Source organism: Equus caballus, chromosome 3, assembly GCF_041296265.1.
Source record: "Equus caballus isolate H_3958 breed thoroughbred chromosome 3, TB-T2T, whole genome shotgun sequence".
Taxonomy (NCBI): Eukaryota; Metazoa; Chordata; class Mammalia; order Perissodactyla; family Equidae; genus Equus; species Equus caballus.
The window spans coordinates 87,871,479-87,898,460 of record NC_091686.1 but is presented as its reverse complement, the minus strand read 5'-3'; the positions used below and the strand labels follow the sequence as shown (position 1 = coordinate 87,898,460).

The following is a 26,982-nucleotide window of genomic DNA, read 5'->3' as shown; positions in this document are numbered from 1 at the left end:
TTCTGCATTCCATCTTCTATTCACCTTCTGCAGTGCAGTCACACGCGGCCTTCTTTCAGTTTCTGGAACCCCTATTCCTTCTCTCCACTGAATTTGCTGTTCTTTCTCCTCTCACTTCATGTACTCAATTCTAACTTATCCCTCTGTTATCAGCTCAAATTCTCCTCAGAGAGATCTTTATATTCTTTCATTTATTTCAACTACTTAAAAGCAACAATTTTATTGAGGCCTACATATGAATTTGTTTATTGTTGGTGGTGGAGTACATGGCATACCATTTAGTTAACACTTATATGTCTACTTTAGAAGCCACTCCTTACATCAACTTTATTCTCTTTTAACTTCTACCAGAAAATGTGGAAGTTAATTATCTTCATTTTAGAGCTGATGAAACTGAGAAGATTTTATGCTATGCTTTTATTTGTAAGCTTGAGTATTTATTGAAATAGTAGTAAAAAAACAGACACATTCTCTGCCCTTGAGCAGCTTACATAGGTCAGTGGGGGAACAAGTCATTAGATAACCACAATCATATATAATTACAATGTGATAAGTCTAGAAAAAAACGCCAAGTATTATAAAAATGGGAATGAAATTGAAGTTATTTTATAATTGGTGCGTAGGAAAGATCTCTCTGAGGAAAAGACATTTAGAGTGGGACCAGACAATGACCAGAAACGTTCCAGCAGAAGAGGGGGAAGGTAATTCTAAGAGGAAGAGTCAATACACAAGGAGTCCCGGAGGTGGAAAGTGAAAGAAGTCCAGCGTGACTGGAGCATTGCGGATGGAGGAAAGCTAGCAGCAGGTAAGTGAGGAAAGGTTGGCAGGAGCCAGCAACGCAGAACCTAGCAGCCCTCCAAGGGATTTTGGATTGTATTTGTAAGTACAACACTTCATTGTAATTTCTTTACATAACTATTTCCTATAGTATTGTTCTATAACAACTACGGTAATATTTATTCAATCAGAATTCAGTGAAAATTTCCCTTCAGCAAATAAGATAGTCTAGATATACTGCTCTTTAATATTTTAAACTGAGAGTCACAGAGCACAGAAAATCTAGAGAAGTGGATGGTTGGCACGGCCCTTGGAGACAGTCTCCCTCTCTCTCACAGTTAGCTGTTATCTCAGCCATGTGTCTGGCAGGAGTTGAATAATAATCAATTCATATCTCTGCATCCTGCCAAGTGCTTAAATGTGCAGATAGTATGTGTTTTTTTATTAATGAAAGTTTTATATGTTTCCATTTCCAGAAGTGCAGGTAACCAAGCTGATATTACATGGAGAAAAGAACAAAGAGACATTCTACCTCAACAAAAAAAGAGTAAATTATAAGAATAGCTGTGTATGACACAGATCAATGGAACAGAACTGAAAGCCCAGAAATAAACCCTCACATCTATGGACAGCTAATTTTTGACAAGGGGCCAAGAACACACAATGGAGAAAGGAGAGTCTCTTCAATAAATGGTGTTGCGAAAATTGGACAGTCACATGCAAAAGAATGACAGTAAACCATTATCTTACACCATGCACAAAAATAAACTCAAAATGGATTAAAGACTTGAATGTAAGATCTAAAACTAGTAAACTTCTAGAAGAAAACATAGGCAGTACACTCTTCAACACTGGTCTTAGAAGCATTTTTTCAAATTCCATGTTTGAACAGGCAAGGGAAACAACAGAAAAAATAAACAAATGTTTATTTTTCAACTAAAAATTTACTTTTTCAAACTAAAAAGTTTCTGCACAGCAAAGGAAACCATCAACAAAATGAAAAGAAAACCTAACAACTGGGAGAAGATATTTGCAAACCATATATCAGATAAGGGGTTAATATCCAAAATATACAAAGAACTCACACAGCTCAACAACAAAAAAATCTAACAACCCAATTAAAAATCTGAACAGAGATTTCTCCAAAGAAGATACACAGGTGACCAACAGGCATACGAAAAGATGTTCAACATCATTAACTATCAGGGAAATGCAAATCAAAACTACAATGAGATATCACCACACTCCAGTCAGAATGGCTATAATTAACAAGACAGGAAACAACAAGTGTTAGAGAGGATGTGGAGAGAAGGGAACCCTCGTACACTGCTGATGGGAGTGCAAACTGATGCAGCCACTAAGGAAAACAGTATGGAGATTCCTCAGAAAATCAAGAATAGATCTACCATATGATCCAGCTATTCCACTGCTGGGTATTTATCCAAAGAACTTGAAAATACAAATGCATAAAAATACATGCACCCCTACGTTCATTGCAGCATTATTCACAATAACCAAGACTTGGAAGCAACCTAGGTGCCCATTAAGGGACAAATGGATAAAGAAGATGTGGTATGTATACAGAATGGAATGCTACTCAGCCATAAAAAATGATGAAATGCAGCCATTTGTGGCAACATGGATGGACCTTGAGGGTATTATGCTGAGTGAAATAAGCCAGAGGGAGAAAGTCAAACACCATATAATCTCACTCATAACTAGAAGATAAAAATGACAAACAAATACATAGAAACAGAGATTGGATTAGTGGTTCCAGAGGGGAAGGGGAGAGGGGGGCAGGAAAAAGTGGTGATTAGGCATATATGTGTGGGGATAGATTATAATTAGTCTTTGGATGGTGAACATGATGTGATCTATAGAGAATTCGAAATATATTATGATGTACCCTGAAATTTATATAATGTTATAAACCAATGTTACTGCAATAAAAAAAAATTTAAAAAGAATAGCTGTGTATGAGTCCGAGTCTCTTTTCCAGAGTGTTTTTGATTAAGATTTCTAGTTGTAGTAATGTGGCAGGATACACAGAAGAATACATATTCTCAAAGCAGAGGTTTAGTGATGGAGGAATTTGGTCAAATAAGCACAGGAGTTTAGTCAGCATTTATTCTGAGATCTTTTCCCCCAAAAGTGAACTTGAACTTCAGTTTTCATGGTTTCTCTGTGTGTGGAAACTTGTAATCACAGCCCAAACCTGTCCAAGGTGGGGAATCTCTCTCTTACAACTGAGATTCCAAAGGATTATCTCTTTCGGGAAAGAAGGGGCCAGAAATAATCCACTCTGCAGAAAACTGCAAGAAAATGACCTCTCTCAAACCTTGAAACTGTCTAGAAGGCATTGGTTTAAAATGGTGATTAAGATTTTAGAACCACAAACTGGCCCTCCTGCAGGTTTACAGCCCAATTTCACACTGTCTTGGTAGTCTGAAAGCCCTCAAACTGAGAATATAATTTAGAGATCCTAGACTCACAAAAGTAAATGTAAATCTTCTCCAGAAGAACACACTTCTATCCCAGGTTCAGGGGATTTTCACAATGAAAAGTCTAAAGAAAATGAGCAGCTCGCAGATGAAAGTACCAAACACAAAGGAAATGAGGCACCATGGGCAACAGCCCAAGAAATAATAGAAGGAATTGAGTCACAAGTACTGCAGATAATGGAATTATCAGAGACTGTCTCCAAGATAAACATATTTATTACATTTAAAGAATTTTTTAAAAAATCTTAAAATATATTCTGTGAACAAGGAATTTTAAAGAATGGCTAAGAAGATTTGAAAAGGAGCCAAAAAGAATTTCTAAAAATACAAACAATTAAAATTAAAAATTCAATGAATGGGTTGAATGGCAATTAGTCACTACTAAAGAGATAATTAGTGAACAAGAAGGTAATCTGAGGAATTATTCAAACTCCAGCAGAGAAACAAAGAAAAAGTATGACAAAGGTTTTTAATGTGTTCAGATGCGTAGCAGAGAATTCAGAATCATACTGGTGAGGGTACATGGTAATGAATGATAGTAAAATACGCCTTCTAACTGGGCCTTCTAGGGATTTCTTCCTTCTTTCAACCCTTAAAACCAGTCTGGCCCTTAACTTTTCAGCCACTTGAGCTGGCTGCAATCAAACACAAGAAAACTTCTTGGAAGGTAGGTGAGTTACTTACATAGCAAGCTAAGTGTTCTCTTAGCAGGGCCTCAGCTCTTCCTCAATCAGAGCCTTTTTAAGTGAGTAGAAAAAGGTTTAAAAAGGATGCTATGCCAGCAGAAGCCAGAGCTCCCTAAAAAATAGCCCCTTGCTTCTATGTGTAAACCTGCTTGTCAGCAGAACCAGTAGCAGGGGGCCGCCTAAATGGTAGCATCTGGAGTGCAATATAATTTCCTGCTGTTTTCATGTGGCCAAGATATCCATTAAAGAGCTGGCACAGCTTCCAGAGGCACATTAGAAATGGCCTCTACTAAATACACAGTCTCCTCTTCCTTCCACATATAGATTATATTGCTTTAATTGTTCAATCATTCCTACTGTGTTCTCCTGGTCCCAGGACAGGGGAGAGAGCTGAACTGTTCCTTATGTGTTATGCTTCCACTGTTTCTTGCTGAGGAAGTATGAATAGAATTAAGGCTGAGAATGCATTTTCCAGAAGCTATTAGTTCCTTTTAGTTTTTATGTCTGAAATCTGAATGTTCGGACTCAATATCCTAAGCTGTTTGAAACTCAAAGGTTCATTGCTTTGCCCCAGGGAAATACGGATCTCTGCTGGCCCACATGATGAATTGCTTTTTGTTATGCCCTTCTCAGACCTTTGTAAGTATTAGGGATTAAAAATCAAGAGAGCCCAGGAGAAATCAGAAATTCTAACTATAGGTCAGAAGTTGTGGAGAAGAGTGAATTACAAGAGACCTAAAAATTCCATCATCCATTAAGGCAACTTACTGATCTCTTTAATCACGACTGTCATCTACTTATCTATTGTCCACGCTTTTTTAAACCACCTTGGTAAGACTGCAAATAACCAAATGAACAGTATGATCCTGGGTGCAGGATCCAGGAAATTCTAGTCTCGGCTCTGCAGCTTTATTAACTATGTGACCTTGAGTAAGTTGCAAACTCTCCTTGCTTCATCTTACTCACATATAAATAAGAATAATAATAACTATTGTAGTCTAAGGTGAAATAGCTTGTAAGAGGCTTAATGAGAGTAGGAATAGGTGACAATGGAATACGGTGCCCAGCAGAGGAGAACAAAAGGACTCTTAGCTCTATAATTGCATATACTAAACTTTATTAACAATGTCTGTCCTCTGCTTTTTTTCTAACTTAATCATAAGCTTATTGAGAACCAGAACTCTTTCATCCATATTTGAATTCCTAGCACCTATGGAGGATCTCGCATATAAAAGTTCTCAATAAATGTTTGTTGAGTAAATGAATTCTGATAAGAGTTAGTTCAACGTAGGTGTCCAGCTATCGGGCCATACCGGAGAAGACAGAGAGATGGGGGAGTAAGAGAAGAGTTATACATCACAGTTTTCACTGTCATATCAGCTAAAGGGAAACATATAGATACATAAAGATACAGATATAGATACAGACATAGATAATTGCTTATTTCAGTTTCCCTTTCTATAAAGAGTATAACTTCACGAGGCCGGCCGCATGGCCCAGTGGTTAAGTTCGCGCACTCCACTTTGGTGGCCCAGGGTTTTGCCGGTTCGGATCCTGGGCGTGGACATGGCACTGCTCATCCAGCAATGCTGTGGTGGCATCCCACATGCCACAACTAGAAGGACCTACAACTAGAATATACAACTATGTACTGGGGGGTTTTGGGGAGGAGAAGAAGAAGGAAAAAGGAAAGAAGACTGGCAACAGATGTTAGCTCAGGTGCCAATCTTTAAGAAAAAAAAGTATAACTTCATGAACTTAGAGAGAAGACATTTTCCATTTCCCTGTTTTTTCATGTGTGTGGTCTTTATGCTAGATGGTCTTAGAGCAGACCTAAGGATATAATCCTATTTCTACCAGTGGTGACCAAGGTGGTCTAGTTGGTCTCAAAATTTTCTTTAATATATTTTCCAGAGGACTACAACATTTAAATCCTCATGCACAAAATAAGGCCTCTCATCCTGTTCTGACGATTTCTATCAGAGTTCATGAATATGATTATAATTCAGCCAAATTTAACCCTTATTTAATCAGACTTTATATGTACATACATAATTATCTCCTCACCCCTGCCAAATCATATGAACTTAAGACACAAGAGATCCAGCACAAGGCAGGTATGGAGTATATGTTCTATATGGCTTCTTAAGTGAAAAATCAAAGTTTCAAGCACACAGATTAAGGACAAAACCACCAGAGAATTCAAACATTGTTTGTATCTGAAGTTGCAGCCACATGTGTACATATATATAAATATATATGCATATACACATACACACAAAATAGACAAATGACCAATGACTTCAGCAACAATTGATTCCCTATCCAGATTTTACTTAAGTGAATATTTGAATCTTTTCTTGTAGCCTGAATATAATTTGGCTACATGAAGAAGGAAATTCAAATTCTTGCAGTACGTTGGGAAGAGAGAAAATAGTTTGAAATTAAAAACATGGCCAATGACAACACACTCAAGTCAGCCTCACTCAGGGAGTGGGCCGCCACCTGAATGATTGATCTGAAGCAACCTGAAAGATTACCCTTCCAAACTGCTTCCCTTCTTGAACGGCTACTATGCCAGAATTCTTTAGCATTTTTGCTTACTATTTAGGATTTTAAGTATATATATTAAGGCAGGGAAGATTATTTAATTTCCTCTTTGCTTAGATGCTATCAATTTAATAAAATCTACTTAGAGATTTAAAAAGAAAATACTGCCACATTAAATGTATACATTGATTGTCAGATAAGTTCTGATTTCAGAAATATTGACAGACAAAAAAGTCAAAACAGTAAAATGCGTTTTTTCACTTAAAGAAACGCCAAGGAACAGAATCGCCAGCTATTTCAGGTGCTTAAGCAGAGTGATCACAATCCATACCTGATCTTCATGCTCACAGAAATTCCTTTTTTTCCACAATTTATGCAGGTTGTTTAGGTTTCAGATGTTCAAATCACACTGTCCACACTCACAGTCTTAGACACCAGGATGAGTTACTGCTAGTGCCCACATAGTGCACCATTCAGGGTACCTATATACTGTAAGTGGAGACTCGAGGAAACCAAACTACCTAAGAAATTTATGTGGTGACCTTTAAACAGTTTTTCTTTTTTCTTTTTTTAATTTGGGATTCTTGAGTCTAGAGCACAGGGCATGGACTTAAATGTCCACAGAAGCTAGAGACATAATGGACAAGTGGCAAAGGGACTGAAGGTTTTCATTAGAATCAGCTAAAAATTTTTTTCACTTCAACAAAAATATGTGTATTATCTTTTTTCTTCAAACACAAGAAATATAACGCCTATCTTTAAGCTGATTTGATTTGCCATTCTAGATAGAGATATGAGCACAGAGAAATATTTCTCTACTATTACAAAGAGAACCCATGGTGTAATCATGAAAAAATGAGAACTGACACTAAGCTTTAGTGTTGAGGAGAAAAAGGCTGTTGGAAACCATGGTGAACTAATGAAATCATGTTCTTTCCAAAAAAGGCAACCGTACTTGACTGTTGCATTGTTGGAACTTGAGCTGGGTTTCTGGATCTATTTTTTTAAGAGAATTTGAACATCTGGATTGTGAATGTGAAATATCCTGATTTTTTTTTATTTAGGAGATTAGCCCTGAGCTAACATCCACCACCAATCCTCCTCTTTTTTCCCAAGGAAGATTGGCCCTGAGCTAACAACTGTGGCCATCCTCCTCTATTTTATATGGGGGATGCCTGCCACAGCATGGCTTGATAAGCCATGTGTAGGTCTGCACCAAAGATCCAAACCAGTAACCTCGGGCTGGCGAAGTGGTGTGCGCAAATTTAACCACTATGCCATGGGGCTGGTCCCCCGATTTTTAAGAGTAGATTTAGTTTCTAAAAATAAGATATAGGGCAAACAAAACACATCCTGGGAGCCATATTCAGTCTATGCACTGTCTCTTTAAGATTCTTATTTAGGGGAATGTTGCTGTGCTCTGAATGTTTGTGTTTCCCCAAAATTCATGTGTTGAATCCTAACCCCCAAAGGTAATGGTATTAGGAGATGGAGGCTTCGGGAAGTGCCTAAATCACGAAGGTGGAGTCCTCATGAATGGGATTAGTTCCTTGTAAAAGAGGCTCCAGAGAGATCTCTAGTCCCTTTCACTAGGTGAGGACACAGTAAGAACTTGGCAGGTCAGCAACCCAGAAGAAGGCCCTCACCTGACCATGCTGGCACCCTGACCTCAGGCTTCCAACCTCAGAACTGTTGTTTATAAGCTATTCAGTGTGTGGTATTTTGTTACAGCAACCTAAATGGACTAAGAGAGATGTTTCAGCCAGACGATGACTAAATTCCGTTTCATGATCCCGAGAAGGCTACGCCTCCTCTAGTAGCCGGAAACAGGTGCCCTCCTATTTCCCTCATTCCATTGTTCTCTGGGCTGACCTGGATTTCCGTTCTCAGGCCCTGGTTTTTCAGGTATCTATGTACAGACCATTAACAGTTTCTTTCTAGAAAGTCAGATACAGAATTGGTCAGGCTATGCCTTCCGTGGTTACTTTTCAGTCAAAAGGTTCACCCTTTTAATGATTTCAATAGCTCAAATTGCTGTTATTCCCTCCTTGGAAGGTGCTTCCAACTTTTGCAAGTGACTCTCTTTGAAAATGCCGCGTTCCTTACTTGCCTTGGCTAGCAACACATTTAACTCATTAACTCATTATCTTAGGACCTGGTTCTTCTATCAATGCTACTTTCAATGATTCTGTGTTGGAGTTCCAATTCGGATACCTTGTCTTCAAATTCAGAGAAATTACGGTAACTCCCTGTCTGACTGTCCTCAGTACTGCTCCAGGGCTCTAGTTTTACTAATTTTTCATGGATATCACCAAGCTTCCACTCTAAATCTTTTGTAGATAGCCTTACTACATTGGCACAAAGTGGAGTACCTGACTTTAAAGTGAAGGTGATGTCTGTCTTTTCCTTTTTCCATTGGTAGACTGTTGTCCGTTTCCCCTAATTCCATGTTGTTGGTATGGATGGCTATATAGAGCTTACTCATGTTTCTCTGCTACACACCCTCCTCCTCTTGCATATCTTCATCCATTTGGAAAACTCAATTTTTACCTCAACCTCTCCTCTGCTCAAATCTTATTGTTGATGGGTAAATATTGTAGCTGATAATAAGCCCTCTTGGGAGTGGTGAAGGGACAATTTTTCCTAGGGCTGATCCTGACTCTAAAAGGGAAACAAGTGAAATGTACCAGAGACTTGACTAAATGTGAAATTTACATTTTCACTATTCAATTAATACAGCAAGTCATTCACTCAGAAACACAATGCACTATATAAGACAGCCTATGTTTACTTTGAAATATAAAGATGTATCATTTAATTTTCAAATAGATAATTGATGTTTCCATATACTTGAAATAAAATTAGTTTCTGTAAATAAATTTTAATGCTCTGATTTTTTACCTCAACTACATAATTACCTCAACTGTAGACATTATATATGATGCAGATTAATATTTAAAAGTAAACTGCAAATACACATGGTTTGCTAGCCAGATTCTTTAGTATTATTTAAGATAATGACTAGGAAAAGGCAAGTTATATTCTTTATAGGAAAGTACAAATATGACTTCCAGTATGTTATATAAAACATCTTATGAGACTGTATTTTGCAAACCAGAGTATCAGGATTTCTAGAGCCAAAGTTTAGTGTTACAGTCATATATTGTTAAAAGAATCATCTCTATTCATTTTAGTGTTCTAATGCAATTGCAAAAAGTCATTGTACTTTAGGATGACTTTAAATATTTCATCATAGAAAGCATGACGCCCAGTTTTTAGAATTTTACTTTTCCCCGAAGTATATTACACATTACTGTGCACTAATTTTATAAGCATAATCGTTTACTGTTTAGTGATAAAAGCATTGTCTAAATGCTCTTGTCTAATTGGGTCATATTGCCATGAACAGCCGCCTGCATTATGTACGGATATATAAAGGAAGCTCCTGAATAACGTCTTTTCCTCCACATACAAAGGGAAATCTGTTACAGCAGCTAGATACATAGAGAGCCAAAACCTTCCATTACTTATGATGTCTGCAAGAATAGTAGATGGGGTTCAATGAGGCACAAGTGAGACAAATTAGAATAGAACTTTAGAGGTAGATTTTGGCTCAATATGAAGAAGAGGATCATCAATATTAAAGCTATCTTATAAGGAAACAGGCTTCCTTGTGAGGTAGTGAGATCCCCATTGTCGGAGGTGTTCAAAGAGGCCTGATGAGGTGGAAAATTCAAATACTATGCAGGACAATGCGCAACATTATTTCCAAGTCCCCTTGAAAATGTAAGATGCCAATAATTGGCAATTTTAGAAAAGATAGTAGAATAATTATTTAAATAGAAGAATATTCATCTAAACATAGATTTATTGTGTTCCGGTGCCCTGGAGGTAAAATAGTGAATAAGATATACTTCCTGACTTCACAAAGCTTATATTCCATTGGAGAAAACGGATGACAGATAATTACAGACAGGTTGAAAAGCACATGCCCTTGATCTATAAAAGTATGAGGCAGTGAAGAATTATCTAGTAGACAGACGAAGCCCATGATTATAGCATCAGGAAAGCAGAGGACCAAAAAATAGATGCTTAAAAGGAATTTGCACGTGATATAAAACAGCAACATAGTCACAATGGCAAATACATAACTTTTGGGAATTATTTTACCATTTCCTGCTAAGGTGTTTGGACTAGATCCTGATGGCCATGACGGGCCACCAAATAACTGTAAGCTGGAGAGTAGTCTAATGATATATATGGTACAGAAAGATAACTGTGCACAATGTGTAAAAGGGCAGACCCAGAAACGAGATGAGCACCGCTGTAATAAACTCAGTGGGAAATGGTAAAGAGTTTAAGGTAGTGGCAATAGGAATGCAGAGAAGGCACGAAGATCAGGAAATATTAGCTTTTCCTGAATGTAGCGACTGATTAGATACAGAAAAGAAAGATAAAAGAGAAATTAACAATGCCTCTTGGATTTCTGCTCCTTTCTCAGCTATTTTATTTCAGCAGCTGGAGATGGAACAATAAAATAAGCCCTTGAACTTCTCCATGCACCCAGGAGAGCTTGGTAAAGATCGTGAACCATGGGCCGGCCTGGTGGCGCAGCAAAGTTCGCACGTTCCGCTTCTCAGCGGCCCGGTTTGCTGGTTCGGATCCCAGGTGCGGACATGGCACCACTTGGCAAAAGCCATCCTGTGGTAGGCGACCCATGTATAAAGTAGAGGAAGATGGGCATGGATGTTAGCTCAGGGCCAGTCTTCCTCAGCAAAAAGAGGAGGATTGGCAGTAGTTAGCTCTGGGCTAATCTTCCTCAAAAAAAAGATCATGAGCCACATCCATTGCTTAGACCCTACAAAAGCAGGATAAGAGCCCCAAGAATTCTGTGCCACATAACCAGGGTTTCTCTTGATCACTATAGAATAGCTAGTTTAAAGTTGAATGCTATAGACTGGTTTCGTTCTTTTAACCTACATGTTAAAGCAAATAATTTGCAGCAGATGGTAATAAGCAGTCCTAGTCAATGTGATGTTTAAGTCAACCTTCCAATTTCCTCTTACTATTTCTGCCCTTCCACTGGATGTATGTTAAATATAAACATTTGAAAGATACAGGAAGGCTACTGCACCATTCAGAGTGAATATGACGCATATGTGTGTTAGTAAACTTAAATCATGGAAAAAAGCTAGTCCCATATGGAACTAAGGATACCAAATTCTCTTAAAAGTTTTCCGGCTCTGAGAATTATTTTTTTCAAAAATTTACTCTATGGGGAAAAACATGAATCTTTAATACAATTACACTACTATTGTTAGATTCTTGTTCCTGTGCACAAGGAAATCCATCTGTTAGGCTGAAAGCAAGGTCATGTAGTAACTCAATACCTACATGACTGAAAATCAAGAGTTTTCAGGATATCTCTGTTTGATGTGTCAAAATACACTGATTTGGAAGTGATCTTTTCATGAAATTCATCTTCATGCATGGTAAGGACAAAGTCTGGGGAAAGGGCTGGCCCCGTGGTCGAGTGGTTAAGTTCGCGCGCTCCGCTGCAGGCGGCCCAGTGTTTCGTTGGTTCGAATTCTGGGCGCGGACATGGCACTGCTCATCAAACCACGCTGAGGCGGCGTCCCACATGCCAAAACTAGAAGGACCTACAACGAAGAATATACAACTATGTACTGGGGGGCTTTGGGGAGAAAAAGGAAAAAAATAAAATCTTTAAAAAAAAAAAAGTCTGGGGAAAGATTTTGGCAACCTAGACAATGTAGACTTTTTAGAGTTTAAGAAGGTATGTGTCTTAGTCAGCTTGGAGTGCTATGAGAAACTATCACAGACTAGATGGCTTAAATAACACTCACTTATTTCTCACAATTCTGGGGGCTGAAAAGTCCAATATCAAGGTGCTGGCCAACTTGGTTCCTGGTGAGAGCCCTCTAGCTGGCTTGCAGACAGCTGCCTTCTCACTGTGTCCTCACATGTCAGAGAGTAAGCTCTGGTCTCTCTTCCTCTTCTTATAAGGTTTAATGCCATTATGGAGGCCCCATCCTTATGACCTCACCTAAACAAAATTACCTCCCAAAGTCCTCACCTTTAAACACTATCACACTGGGGGTTAAGGCTTCAATATACAAATTTTGGCAGAACACATTCAGTCCACTCTGCCCTGGGTCCGTCAAGGTTCATGTCCTTCTCACAAGCAATATACATTCATTCCATCCCAACAGTCCCCCAAATCTTAACTCATTGTACCATCAACTCTAAAGTCTAAAGAGCAAAGTTTCATCTAAATCAGATATGGAGGAGACTTGAGGTATGATTTATCCTAAGGCAAAATTCTTCTCCAGTTGTGAACCTGTGAAAGCAGACAAGCTATGTGCTTTCAAATTACAATTGCGGGACACACATAGGACAGATATTATCATTCCAAAAGAAACAGAAAAGAAAGAAAGGGTGACGGGGTCCAAGAAAGTCTAAACTTAGCAAGGAGAATGCCATCAGATCTTAAGGCTCGAGAATAATCCTTTTTGTTTGATGCTCTGCCCACCAGGCTCACTAGGGCAGTAGTGCTGTCTCCAGGCTCTGCCCCAAGGTTCTGCAGAGTGGTCCTGGCCCCAAGGCTTCAATTAGAGACCAGTTGGTCTGTTGACACTGAGGCAGTAGTCCATCTCTGAATTGTCTTCAGGGTCATTTTTTCCTCTTTTTGAAGAATAATGCACCTTTGCAGCTGAATAATTATATCATCCCATCCTGTCAAATCCAAAGAGCCTGATAATCTCCTTCATTTCATCCCATTTCTGTACCCTTCAGTTCAAATTGGCAGTGTTTCTGCATGTATAATCCCATAAACTCTTTATGGAGTAATAGTCTGCCAGAATCCTTGGCATTCTCTTCAGAACATGCTTTCTTAGTTCTTGCAATAAGAATAGGCTGAGAATTTTCCAAATCTTCAAGGTCGGCTTCCTATTCTTCACAATGCTTTCTTCAATTCATCTTTATCCCCTTGCATTTTACCAAGTTGCTCCTCAACACTTTGCTTAGGAATCTCCTCAGCTAAATACCCATTTTCATCACTCACAAGTTCCATCTTCAACAACACACTAGAACACAGTTCAGGCAAGTTCTTTGCCACTTTATAAAAAGGATCACCTTTCCTGTAGTGTACAATTCCTCATTTCCATCTGAGACCTCACCAGAATCACTTTAATATCCATATTTATAGTATGTACCTCAAAATTCTTCCAGCCTCTACCCATTACCCAGTTCCAAAACTGCTTCCACATGTTTAGCTATTTGTTCTAGCAGCACCCGACTCCTAATATCAAAATCTGTCTTAGTCAGCTTGGGCTGCTATGCCAAAATACCACAGACTGGGTGGCAGACATTTCTTAATAACAGATACTTATTCCTCACAGTTTGGAAGGAGAGAAAGTCAAGATCAAGGTGCTGGCCAATTTGGTTCCCGATGAGAGCAGTCCTCCTGGCTTGCAGACTACTGCCTTCTCCCTGTGTCCTCACATATTGGAGAAAGAGCAAGATCTGGTCTCCTCGTCTTGTAAAGACATTCATCTTTCATGGGGGGCCCACCCTCATAACCTCATATAAATATAATTACCTCCCAAAGGCTCTACCACCAAACACCAGCACACTGGGGATTAAGGCTTCAACATATAAATTTTGAGGGACAGAAACATTCAGTCCATAATAGCATATATGGGAGTATCCAAAAGATCTCAACATATTCATTTAACAATTATTTATTGTCCCTACTATATGCCAGGTACTGTGATATTGAAAAGATCAAATCAGACAAAAATTTCTGCAGTCTTAGAGCATACATTCTAATGGGGGAGGAGGAAACAACAAATAAAATAAGTCCCATAAAATAATAGAAATGGTCAACTCTCTGGAGAAAACAAGGGAGATGGGTATAGGGAGTACAGGGAGTGTGTTAATTTGGAACTGGATGTTGAAGAAAGGCCTCACTGAAAAGATGACATTTGAGCAAACAATTAAAGGAGGTGAGACAGTAAACCACATGGCTAACTAGAGAAAAAGGGTTCACGCTAGAGGCAAAAGCAAGTATAAAATCTTCAGAGCACAGTGATCTTCAAGTATTCCAGAAAAATATAAAGAGGCAAGTGTGGCTGGATGGAAGTAAATGAGAGAGAGAGAGAGTAGGTGGAATTTAGGGAGGAGATAAGAGACAAGATCAGGTAGGACTTATAAGCCACTTAAAGGATTTGGGTGTACCTCTGAATGAGATGGGAGCTAACAAAGAGTGAGGAGCAAGAAAATGACAAATTTCAATTATCACTTCAAAATATGACTGTTGTGTAAAAAGAGGATATGGGGGAGTACAGGTGGAGGCAGGGAGGCTCTTTTAAATCCAGGTAATAAACAACTTCAGCTCAGACTACGATAGCAGCCATGGAAGTGATAAGAAGTGGCAGCATTACAGATATACTTTCAAAGTAGAGCTAACAGGATTTCCTGATTGGGATGTGGGGATAATGATAGAGAGAAGAATCAAGGATGATTCTGTGTTTTCTGCCTGAACAAGTGAAAGGGTGGCAGCCCTGGGGAAGGGGCTGGGAGTGTGTTGAGGAAAGGTCAGGGATTTGGTTTGGGATATGTTAGGTTTGAGATGTCTACTAGGCATTCAATTAAAAATACTGAGTAAACATTTGGTTATGTAGGTTGGGTATACAAGGAAAGACTGAGCTAGAGACAGAAATGAGGGAGTCCTTAGCACATAGATGGTATTTTAGTCAGCTCTGCAGCAGTAACAACCCCATTCTCCAAATCTCATTGGGCTAAAACAACACATATTTACTTCTCACTCACATTACTTCTTGGTAGCTATATGGGTTTTATGCTATACTTCTGTTTCTGTCTTCTTACTCCAGCATCCTGGCTGAAGGAGAAACTGCTTTCTGGGATATACTTGTCTTGTTTCTTATGAAAAAAATCAAGAAAGCAAGAGTGTTGACACACAAAGCTTCTGCTTAGAACTGGCATACTGTCACTCACATTTCATCAGCCTATCCAGTCAATCACATGATCAAACCAGAGAAAGGAGTAGTGACATGCACTCTACCTACAGGGAGGCACTGTTCAGTGTTAGTCACACTGCAAGAGACAAGAATGTGAAATCTTGTTACAGGGACACAGGGAATGAATGATTGAGTACAATAGTATAATCTGTAATAGGTTATATAATTGTATTTAAAATCCCCAGACTAGAAGAGATCACCAAATAAGTAAGTAAAGCAAAAGAAGAGAAATTATCAAAGACAGAGCCCTGAATCATTCCATCATTAGAAGATGATTAGATGAGGAAAAACTGATACAGGAGACTAAAAGGAAGCTACCAGTGAAACAGAAACGTAGAAGAGTGTGGTCAACTGGAAGCCAAGTATAGAAAGAATTTCAAGAAAAGAGTTATTTATTTGTGTCAAATGTCAGTGATACGTTAATGTGAACTGACAAATGACCTCTGGATTCAGCAATATGGATGCCTTTGGACTTAGAGAAGGACATCTCGGAGTAAAAGGGAACAATAGCCTGAATGCAAAGGTTTTAAGAAAAAATGAAAGAAGTACATTTGTATATAGTTAGTATAGACAACTCATGAGGAATTCTTCTTTTAACAAAGAGCAGATAAACAGGTCAGTAACTGAAGGGGAAAGTGAGCTAAAGAGAAAGTGTGTGTGTATGTTTTAAATAATGGAGAAAAATAGCATTTATATCCTCTAATTGGAATGATCCAGTGGAGAGAGAGGAAAACTAATGCAGAAGACACAGGTGAAAATTTCCAGAACAAGTCCCTTAACTAGACAAGAAGAGAGGGATCCTGGGTACAAAGGGAGTTGCTGGTCTCAGGGTGGTACATAGTCAGCTCATCTGTATTATAAGAACAAAGGCAGAGTATATGGGGACAGATGCTGGCAGGTAAATGGCTTCAGTTTTCTCAAGAAATGCATAGGGCTGTAAATTAAGAAGCAGTAGATTAGGAAAAGCAGAGTATCATGGTAGAGCAAGACATTTCAGGGCTTTAGTTCCTGGTTCAGCCCTTAACCAGCCAGACGACTTAAAGCAAGTTACCAAACTTCTCCATGCTTCAATTTCTTCAGTGGCAGATGGAGATAACACTGGTGCCAACATCATAAAGTCGAAAAGGATCAGATGACATAATGGACTTATCTTCCCCCAATAAAATATAACCTCCATGAGGACATGAATTTCCACCTGTTTTTTTTTTCTTTTTTACTTTACATCCCTAGTGCTTAAGTGTCCAAGACTTAATAGGCACATAGCTAAAAATGAAAAAATAACACCTGAAAAGTACTTACATAGATCTTTTATTATTACCACCATTACTAATTGGTTTTTTTTGAGCAAGATTAGCCTGGAGCTAACATCCGCTGCCAATCCTCCTCTTTTTGCTGAGGAAGACTGGCCCTGAACTAACATCCATGCCCATCTTCCTCTAGTTTATATGTGGGACGCCTACCACAGCATGGCGTGCCAAGTGGTGCCATGTCCACACCTGGGATCTGAACCAGTGAACCCTGGGCCACTGAAGTGGAACATGCGAACTTAACCACTGTGCCACTGAGCCGGCCCCCAACCAGTTACTAATTTTAACACCATCCTCATTGATTTGGAATGAAATGATCCCTTCCTTGACAAAGACAACGGACAATTCTCTGGTGCTGACGTAAGAGAGTGTGGGGGGGGGGGGGGAGGGAATAGCAGGTATGAGAGATGTGATTTGAAAACCAAATTCTGTAATAGTTACTTTGAAAACTTCCAGATCCTTTCTCAGCAGTATCCCTGAACAAGACTAGAAGCTTTTCTATCACTATCATTTCTGTTTCTATTTCTCCTAAAGGGAGTTACAACATCTCCTATTGTCACTCATCTTCCTTTCTCAATACACAGTAACCATGACAATAACAGGCATTCAGCAAACCAGGTTATCTTCTGAATTCTCTATGCTATCACTATTTTCTTCTGGCAGTACCGCAGTTATAGGTAAATGCATGCAGATCTTGAGTTTCATTATTTTTCATGATTACCCAAACAAAATGTTCACTGGCTAGCAGAACAAGAAAAATAAACACTACATATCAATTCAACTATGAGTGACCTACTTAAACAGTTTCCCACTGTTACACTCAAATTTAAAAAAGTGCGTTTAATGCTAACATGTGAGATGAAGCATGTAGAATCAGTAGACACTTTTAAATATAGCTTATGTCTTACTATTTAGTCACACCAGTTGATGAGCCATTGAATAATTTTATATATCAATTAGCTCCATATTTTTAACATCTATTAATTCCGCTAGTAGAATAATCAATGAAACTAAATTTTCACTGTAGTAACTCAATGGTCCCTCTGCCTACTTTATTCAATTGTGAGGCTCCCATTCTTCTCAAATAACGATATTTTATGTAGTTCTTATTCAATAAAACACTGAGTTTTCATAATTGTATATATTCAAACACAGATGATACTCTTGCATTTTAGATACTGCAAATACTTATACTCATTGATATAATTCTTTTGACAAAGGGCATGGCTTTTAGCTCGAAGAACTTAGAAGTTGTTCACCTCACAATCCACAAATGTTCACTGAATAACTGATGCTGCTAATTACAATTCATTTAAAACTAATATGCCAGAGACTACAATTAGAAATTCACTTACATTATCACCTCTAATTTTCACATTACCCAAAGAGGTGATGCTATTCCCAAATCACAAATAAAAATTTAATGTTTGATTAGATTCAACGACTTACCCAGGGCTAGAATATGGCAAATCCAGTAAACAAACTGAGCTGTGACTAACACCAAAGCCCTTGCTCTGTCTGTGACCATCATGTCCTGTGTTATCATGTCCCCAACTAAAGAGCAGGTTATGAGATACAGAAATGAAGGACAGTCCCTGCCTCACAGTCTGGTTGGGGGACATACAGTATAAAACGCAAAATTTCAGAACTAATATAATAAATTACTTTAAGGAAAAAGTATTAAATGATGCAGGCATACAAACTCTGTGTGGCAGAATTTGGTTCCCTAAGAACTTAAAACACCAGATCTGTGATTAGGTATACTTGAAACATAAATACAATCCCAACAGCCACAGCTTTTTTGGTCTGTTTTCGGGTTGGCATGCCTATATTTCTATGTGCCATACAAAGACCCACTTTTGCTCCCACTTTTAATCTATTCAAACAACTGCAAAATCTTTGTTTATATACCATACTATAAGTAACATTGGTCCATACTCGTCTTCTCCATAAAATTAATGCAATTAAACAGTGCATGACTTCACAACACTATGTCATTTTAGTGATGTGATCTCAGTATCTTCATTTATTACACTCGAAGCTATTAAATTTATTAAAAATAGAATATTTTTCACTGTAATCATCCCTTCAGAGGAGATTTTATAGCTGGATAGTTTTCAAAATGATAGACATAGGATGACTATCATTATTCTGACATTAGAAAAAGTCACCCTAACAGTAGCCAGATATGCTTATCAACAACTTAGATCACGTGTGCAACCATATAGCTAGGAGAATAGATTTACTACCAGAAGGTGGGCAACAGGGCTGAGTGGGAGACACATAGGAAAAGTACTGGAAAGCAAAAATAGTAGCTACTACAGTCTAGTCCCTAGTATTTAATACTTCTTTCTTCTGATAATGGAGTCCAGATCACAGGAGTATACACATGACCCAAACTAAGCCAACCAGATTATCTTCTCCAGGAAGATTAGTCTTAGGGTAAAAAGACCAAACACACTCAGAAACCAAATAAGTTAGAGCTGAGTTTCTGATGACAGTGCCTTAAACATTCAGTCAGCTTCACCTAATGTAGACAAAACCAGAGCTGCTCTGGTTTCTGACCATCTCAAGGCTAGCTTTTCAAATCTTCTCTTCAATCCTTTCCTATATATTCTGTTTGACTTAGTTCTTTTTCCACTACTAAAATAATTATAAATCATAACCTGGTACCACAGGTGGGATATACAATAAGACTAGGAAACCCACAGGCATTGGTGCATTGTGTTGCTTGTTTCACTGGGAAGTGAGTTAAAACAAGAGAGATGATTTGTGTGACAATATTTAGGTGAGTAAACCTAGGAGTAAAGGATCTGACAGAAACATTACAGGTAGGAAAACAACCAAATTCAAAATAAGTACTTTGGAGACTGTAGATTGGTGACCCTTGTAAAATGGAAAAGCCCAATATGACTGACCTACAACTAGGTAGCTGGTGGATCTCTTAGAAATATCATTTCTTATTAGGGACCTGATACTTATCAATAATTCAGGAAAATTAGGCACTGGCAGTGGCAGTAGCCAGGTCAGTCTTGGTAAGGGGAACACCATCACTTCCATACTCACTCTGTTTTACCACTTTGTAAATAAGCCCACTGAATAAGCCCTGGGTTGACTAAGGAAGGAGAATGGCTATATCTACAAAGTGGGTCATCCTATTTACTTGTTTAATTAGAGCTTTCATTGAAGCAGGGTCTTGCTATAAAAATTTACACACCAGTGCCGGGCCCATTTCATGAGGTCCATTCACATTTTCTTTGTAAATGATATGAACCAAATTCAAATTAGCTTAAGTGAAAAAAAAAAAGAAATTTACCATGTCACTTAACTAGAAAGGAAGGGGTGGTATCTCTTTGGCAGAGGACATGATTGAGACAATATCATGAACTTATTTTCTATTTCCAGTGTCTATATATAATATTTCATCAAAAGTTTATAACTCACTCATCTTGGGTTATGTGCTCATTCCAATCACGGCCAGATCTCAGTTATGTTACAACCCTGCTGCACAACCCAATTAGCTTTGTGAAGAGCAATCCCATCAGAACCTCATGGAGTAGGAGAAGGGCAAAGTACAAAGAAGAAGGCACTGGTATTAGCAAAACTGATATTGAATAGACAAAAATTGAATGGTGTATTATGAAAAACTATTATTTTGTAAAATACAAAGTACTAGACAAATTCAGCCTTACATAATAAAGATTGAACAGACTTAGAGAAATAAGAGAAGCTATGTGAATCAAGTGAATGATCTATTTCTAAATTACTAAAACCAACTGAAGCAGAATTCTCAAAACCAGGCTCTATGCCAGCCATAAAAGTCTCAGTTCCCTCATGACAAGTTGTAATCCTCATGACTCATTGGGTATCTTACCAATAAGTGTTAACTACTTAGCTTTATCTTTACTGTCATCTAGAAGAGCTGTTCATACACAGTATTACGTTTGTAAAATATTAAAGATCATCAATTATTTGCTCCTTGATCCTGACAGGATTATCATCTTTCAATTCACACAAGTTATTTTCTTAGTCATTTTTTTAGCTAAAAATGTTTAAGGAGAACCATTACATAGTAACATAATATGTTTAAGGCATTTGAAAAGAATTTGGCATCAAATTGCAAGGAAGAAGAAATGTAAAAAGTATCATAAACTTTCAGAATCTATTTCATTACTCTGAGTTTTAAAAATATATTTCAAGGGGCTGGCCCGGTGGCATAGTGGTTAAATTTGCCCTGGGTTCATGGGTCTGGATCCTGGGGGCAGACCTTAACACTGCTCATCAAACCATGGTGTGGTGGCATCTCACATACGAAATAGAGGAAGATTGGCACAGATGTTAGAGCCAATCTTCCTCACCAAAAAAAAATTTCCATAGCAAAAGAAAATCATTAGATAAGGCACAGACTTTATCACTTGATGTCTCATTGCTTGTGTAGTTGCTGTCTCATTCCCTTACACACACAATAAATGAATGGATGATAGCCTGTTAAGGGAAGTTACACCATCATTGGTGTGGAACATACAGCCAGAGGTTTAGACCTAACACAATATTGATTTCCTGAGAAATCCCTACTTTTGTTGGGAAATGAATGCAAAAGAATTCCAGAAAATCTAATCCAGAAATTTGTGTGGAAACTCCTCCACAGTTATCTTTTTAAAAATCAGAGTTCTTCTTCTCATTCCCATGCCTTAAAGTCCTTTTCTCTCACTTCATAACCATATTCTACCCAAATTAACAGCAATGACAAGCATGTCAAGATATTAATCAAAGAGAAAGGAAAAAACAGAGGCTTGGTGAGGGTGGCTCTTCCTCACCTAACCACACAGATGGAGTAGATGAGGGGCCACCCATGAGGGAGGAGCCTGTTACCGTATTGCAATCCTGCCCAGTAGGAAACATGGGTCTTCCATCTGCCGACCTGATGAATATTTCCTCCTTTAGGAACAAAGGAGGGAAATAAACAGCAAAAAAAGTTTCCATCTTATACCTATTTTGTTCAGGATTGGTGAGAAGAATAGAATAACGTACATAAAGTGCCTACCAAAGTGACTGACACACAGTAAAGATTTAGTACATGGAAGCAATTAGATCTTTATGAAATTCAAAATAGTTCCTTTTAGTTTCATTTTTGTGGTTAAAAGGAAATACACAGTCCTTGGGGAAAAACGAAAAAATGCAAATGAACAAAAAGAGCAAAGCTGAAAACTTTTCAAGATTTTACTTTTTCCTTTTTCTCCCCAAAGCCCCCAGGTACATAGTTGTGAATTCTTAGTTGTGGGTCCTTCTAGTTGTGGTATGTGGGACGCCACCTCAGCGTGGTTCGATGAGCGGTGCCATGTCCGCGCCCAGGATTCGAACTTAGGAAACGGTGGGTCGCCTGAAGTGGAGTGCGCGAACTTAACCACTCAGCCACGGGTCCGGCCCCTGAAAACTTTTGACTTCTCACCAACTGGACTACTTAAGTCATAACCACTGGTAAAACTTTGGCATGTACCTTGTCATTTGCATTCTTTGTAACCTATATTTTGTACCTAAATATATAATTTCAACATCTTCTCATGTCACCATCAACATCATTTTAATGCTCAAGTACCCATGTAGCACATTCTTGTACAGAAGCAACATACTTTATTTGACCACTCTCCCATTTCTGAGCACTAACATTGATCCCATTTTTTTTCTCCTAGTAAGTGATACTGTAATAGGCAGAAATGTAGCTAAATATATTAGTGTGTTGGTTTATTTTGGGGGAATAAATCCTCTAATTGTAATTGGTAGCTATAATTACAATTATTTTTCTCATCTATAATAGTCACTTGTTCAATATCTATCTTTCATTTTAGACTGGCAGGTAAATTTCTGGAAGTTCAGATGTATTTTCTCTTTCCCCATCTTGCTGAGATAATCCAGCTTTGTAATTCTTCCCCTCAGGGTTTACAGCCTGATACAAAGTGGAAGCAGCTAAAGGAGCCTAAAACTACTGAGGAGATTATCTCAGATATCCTGGGGTAGAAAGCAAAGGCATGGATGTCTGTTTGGAGAAAGGGATGTCTGTAGGTCCCTTTGGTAGTACAGACCACAGTTAGTCCCCTAGGAGGTGGCCAGAGCTGGAGAGTAGGATAGCAGGATAGCACATCTAGGAAACTTGAATCACAGCAAAGAACCCACGCTCCACATGTAGGATAGTAGAGAAAGCTCCTGGACTTCAAGCATCTGCTGTGGGTTGGAAAAGATGATACTAACAACCGTGACAGAGAGAACAGTCAGGAGCCATGTTCCATTTTCTAATCATTGCTAATTCTTGTTTTGTGATTTTTGGGAGACCAATAAAGACTGAAAGGAATTTCCTAGCAGAAAGTCTGCCACGTTGCAGGCACTCAATATTTATTAAATTGAATTAGAAAGTAGAAATACAATGGGAATATTGATAAAGTATTGAGGGGAGAGATTAATTGTAGTGTGGGGGATACTGAACAGACTTCGCTGAAGAGACAAAATCTGAGCTGAGAATCCTAGAAGGCCGTGTCTGGCAGAGCTTTGATAAACGAAGACCTCAGCCCCTGCTCAGCAGGACTTCATTAAGCGGCAAGGAGGTTAGAGACGAATTCTGAAATTATTCTCACACCTTGCCTTGGCTCTACTTACTCTGCATTCTTCTCACTTTCTGTCCTGGGGCTTCAGTCTACTCTAGTTTTAGTGGCTTTTACGTATCCAGATCCTGAGCACCCATGTAATCCCACCACTTGAAGTGTGTCTTCTCCCTCGCTTCATTTCTCTTGGATGGCTTTTAGTCCTGATGTATGTGGCCTGTGATCCCCAACTTTTTTTCTTTATATCTCTCTTCTGCTTATTTTAATTGTGTTAAGAACATTTAACATAAGATATACATCCTTAAATCTTTAAGTGTACCATGCAATATTGTTAAATATGACACCAACTCTTTACCCTATGGCTACCTTGCTTGGAGCTTAGGACTCCAGGGAACCAAGCTTTCAACAAATTGAGCTGGGTACTTGGACTTGGAAAGAATATTTCCAGATCCAGAAAATAGCATGAGCAAAGACCCAGGAAAGAAAAGGGAAGGAAAAAGCTGTAGAATAGTGTTGTAGAACAAAGTATCAGATAGGAAAGAAGCCCCAACTTCCAGAGTTTAACATGTTGGATATCACTGGTCAGTTATATTCAGTCCAATTATATTTAAATCAATATAAATGGAACCAAGCAATGCTGGATATAACATAACACTTAAAAACTGAATTGAAAAACCAATTTTATTTCTATGACAGGTAATAAAAACATTATACATAGAACAGGATAATACAAGGCAAAAGTTGCCTTTTGAGAATTTTGATGACATTAATGTGTCCTTGAAAAGACTTACCTTGTTAAATCCATGCTATTTTTTAATATCTAGAAGTCATTTCTCAGTTAAAAAAACTATATCGAGTGAAATGGTTATTTTATAACAGTCAGAAATCTAAAATAAGAAGTTAGAAATTTAAAAATTTCTAGCCAGCATGCTTTGGCCTAAATGATAATTTTTAGAATCCTTAGAATCACCAGGATTGATAAAACACCTAATTCTTGTCACGTAAAAGATATATATATATTTATACACATATATTAAAAATAAATAAAACTTACTAAAAAGGTCACAAAAATAGAAATATAATTAAAGCAAAACTAATAATAAAGTCACATTGCTCCATGTGAATAAAATGCTGCAGAAAAAAATGAGAAATTCAAATAAAACATGATTTTACCTATTTTAGTGCAAAGCAGAAAACTGTGTTGACCTACGTCAGCCCATGAATGATCCATGAAACAAAGTGATTTATCCTCAGGACTACAGAGACTTAGGTGTGAAGGCTGCCATTTCTAACGAGCACAATGCTGACTCAGCTAGTTTCCCCAAATATCTGCTTGTTCTGTTTTCTCCTTTGGGCCCTAAGTCACCACTGGTGTGTTGTAACTTAGTATTTGGTTTCTAAACTTCACAAAGTTTTTACTGGGAGGCAAAATTAAGTTGAGGTTTAGCTAGGAAAACTTTACAGGACTCCATTTCACGGCCTGTGAATCCAATCAACGCTCAAAAATCAGGAGGTTGATGAGCTAGTGTATGGATTATCGAGGCCATTTACTTTTCTTTCTTTGGTTGCCTCTCCTTTGACTATTCAACTGCCTACTTGCATTTCTACCAGATAAGACCCAACTATAGGAAAGCCGAAAATAAACAAGTAAACAAGGCTACTGAATCATAGAACCTAAAAGATCAATACTGTGCCTCTCCAACTTATGTTAGTGCTGGTGAAAAACCACCATTACACACACACAAAAATCTCAAAACAGAAAAGAGATTTAAAAAATTGTATTCTCTAGGACTGCTGAAATTGTTTATTGAATGAAAAGTTCCTTTTGTGTTGCCTGTCAATTTCATTGATCTACCACTGTTTACCATTACTACGGAAATCCTAGAATGAGCTATTTTTGGTGGGCATATTACTGCTCATGGCATTAATAATATCATGATTCTGGAACATTGGAGAAAACCACATAAAATGAAATAGGGTTATACAATTCATCCAACCCAAGTGCCACCTAAATGAACCACTGAAGTTTCATTCATCAGTCTTTCCTCTAAACATTAAGCTGAGCAGGGAATACTTGTAGTTTTTCAGCATTTTATTTTTTTCCCTCTGTAAACCCCAAATTGGTTCTGTAAACTATTCGGAAGTACACTCTTTGGGGAATTACTTTCATAGATCCAATTAAAGTGTATCTCACTAGCATTCTGAAAGTTCAGGTTTAGCAAACATTTCCAATGTAGGTGACACTTTTTGGAATTTTAAAAACAACATGAGAAAAGGGAGACCCTCTCTGGAATTGCCACTTAGTAACTAAAGAAAAAAAAGTCATTGTACATTTTTCATCAAAAAACTATTTTTGTATGTTTGTTTAAAAAAAAGACAGCAAAAAATATAGTGGTTTAGACAGAGACACATCTTAAAATCAAGTATACTTTATGTGAAAAGGTATATGTCTATAATCTTTATATCTGTCATCTAAGTACATCTTTGTACCACAATGTCTGCTTATAATCAAGAAACATGGGGAATTTTGAGACAGAAATAGAGTAAGCAATTTATCTGCCTTAGGTGTGTTCTTTGTGATCCTATTAACTCACTCGGCAAATGTTTATTAAGCCCTGGCCTAAGGTTATGCTCTGTAGATGATTCACAGCTTGTACCCTAACTGTATGGGTTCTATTTCATTCGGAAGGGGGCAGCGAAATAGCCCCTGAAGACCCAGACTCCTGAGTCTTTTATTCATATATATAACATTTGCAGTGTGTTGAGTGACATTTTTTGATCAATAAGTTTGGTCACTTCATTTTCACAACTCAAATTTACGTATATAGGTAATTTGTTATTTTATTATTGTTATGTTTGTCTTACTGTTGCCCCTTTTCCTGGTCACTACGACTATCCCAGTTCAAGACCGTGCCATCTCAGACAAGGGCAATTAGAATCACCACAAACTATATTCCCTGCCTTTGGTATCACACCTTCCAAAACATTCTAATTATTTTCAGCCCATACCTGTTCTAGTTACCCATATCCTCCTGGCACTTTCAAGCTCAGCGTCGTACTACTCTGAGACGAATCTGTCCAAAGAAAGCAATACATTAACAGTCTCAGTGGGGTCTGCTGACATAAACAATACTAGCACACACCTGACCATCATTTGAAACCATCTATTGACCCTCTACTCTGTTGAAAAAACACCTCATTCTTGTTGCTTATGAATCAAACTCTAGCCTATTCTCACTTTTCTTATTTTTTCTCCAAAAATTCCTCAGTGAGAATGGAATTCCATTGTGAACTTCAGTCCACTTCATGAGAGTACTTTGTCTTAGCCTTGGCAAATGCCTAAAGTCCTAATACTATGTACTCATTAATTACCCATGTTTTTGAATAGAAATGTATCAGGAAATACATATGACACCTTATAATTCTAATGTTAACAAAATAATATTATTTTGAACAAAAGTGATGGGTTTTAAATAGATTTGTGGGTGAATCTTGCCTCTCGTCTC

The 26,982-nt window shown here is 38.0% G+C and overlaps 1 protein-coding gene across 10 annotated transcripts in view; it reads right to left on the bottom strand.

The window, feature by feature from the left end:
* The window catches only part of COX7B2 (cytochrome c oxidase subunit 7B2), a 125,254-nt gene that overhangs the window by 22,740 nt on the left and 75,532 nt on the right, over positions 1–26,982 (bottom strand). For 4 of the 10 annotated variants that reach the window (XR_011437139.1, XM_023638146.2, XM_014738586.3 and 1 more), the window contains 2 exons: positions 26,486–26,550; positions 20,328–20,431 (listed from right to left, as the gene is read on the bottom strand). The exons of 2 other annotated variants lie outside the window; for them this stretch is intronic. The gene's annotated coding sequence lies outside the window, so the exon portion shown is untranslated. The remainder of the gene's footprint in view (positions 1–20,327; positions 20,432–26,485; positions 26,551–26,982) is intronic. 4 more of the 10 variants (XR_011437138.1, XM_023638144.2, XM_005608792.4 and 1 more) reach the window with 1 other exon arrangement.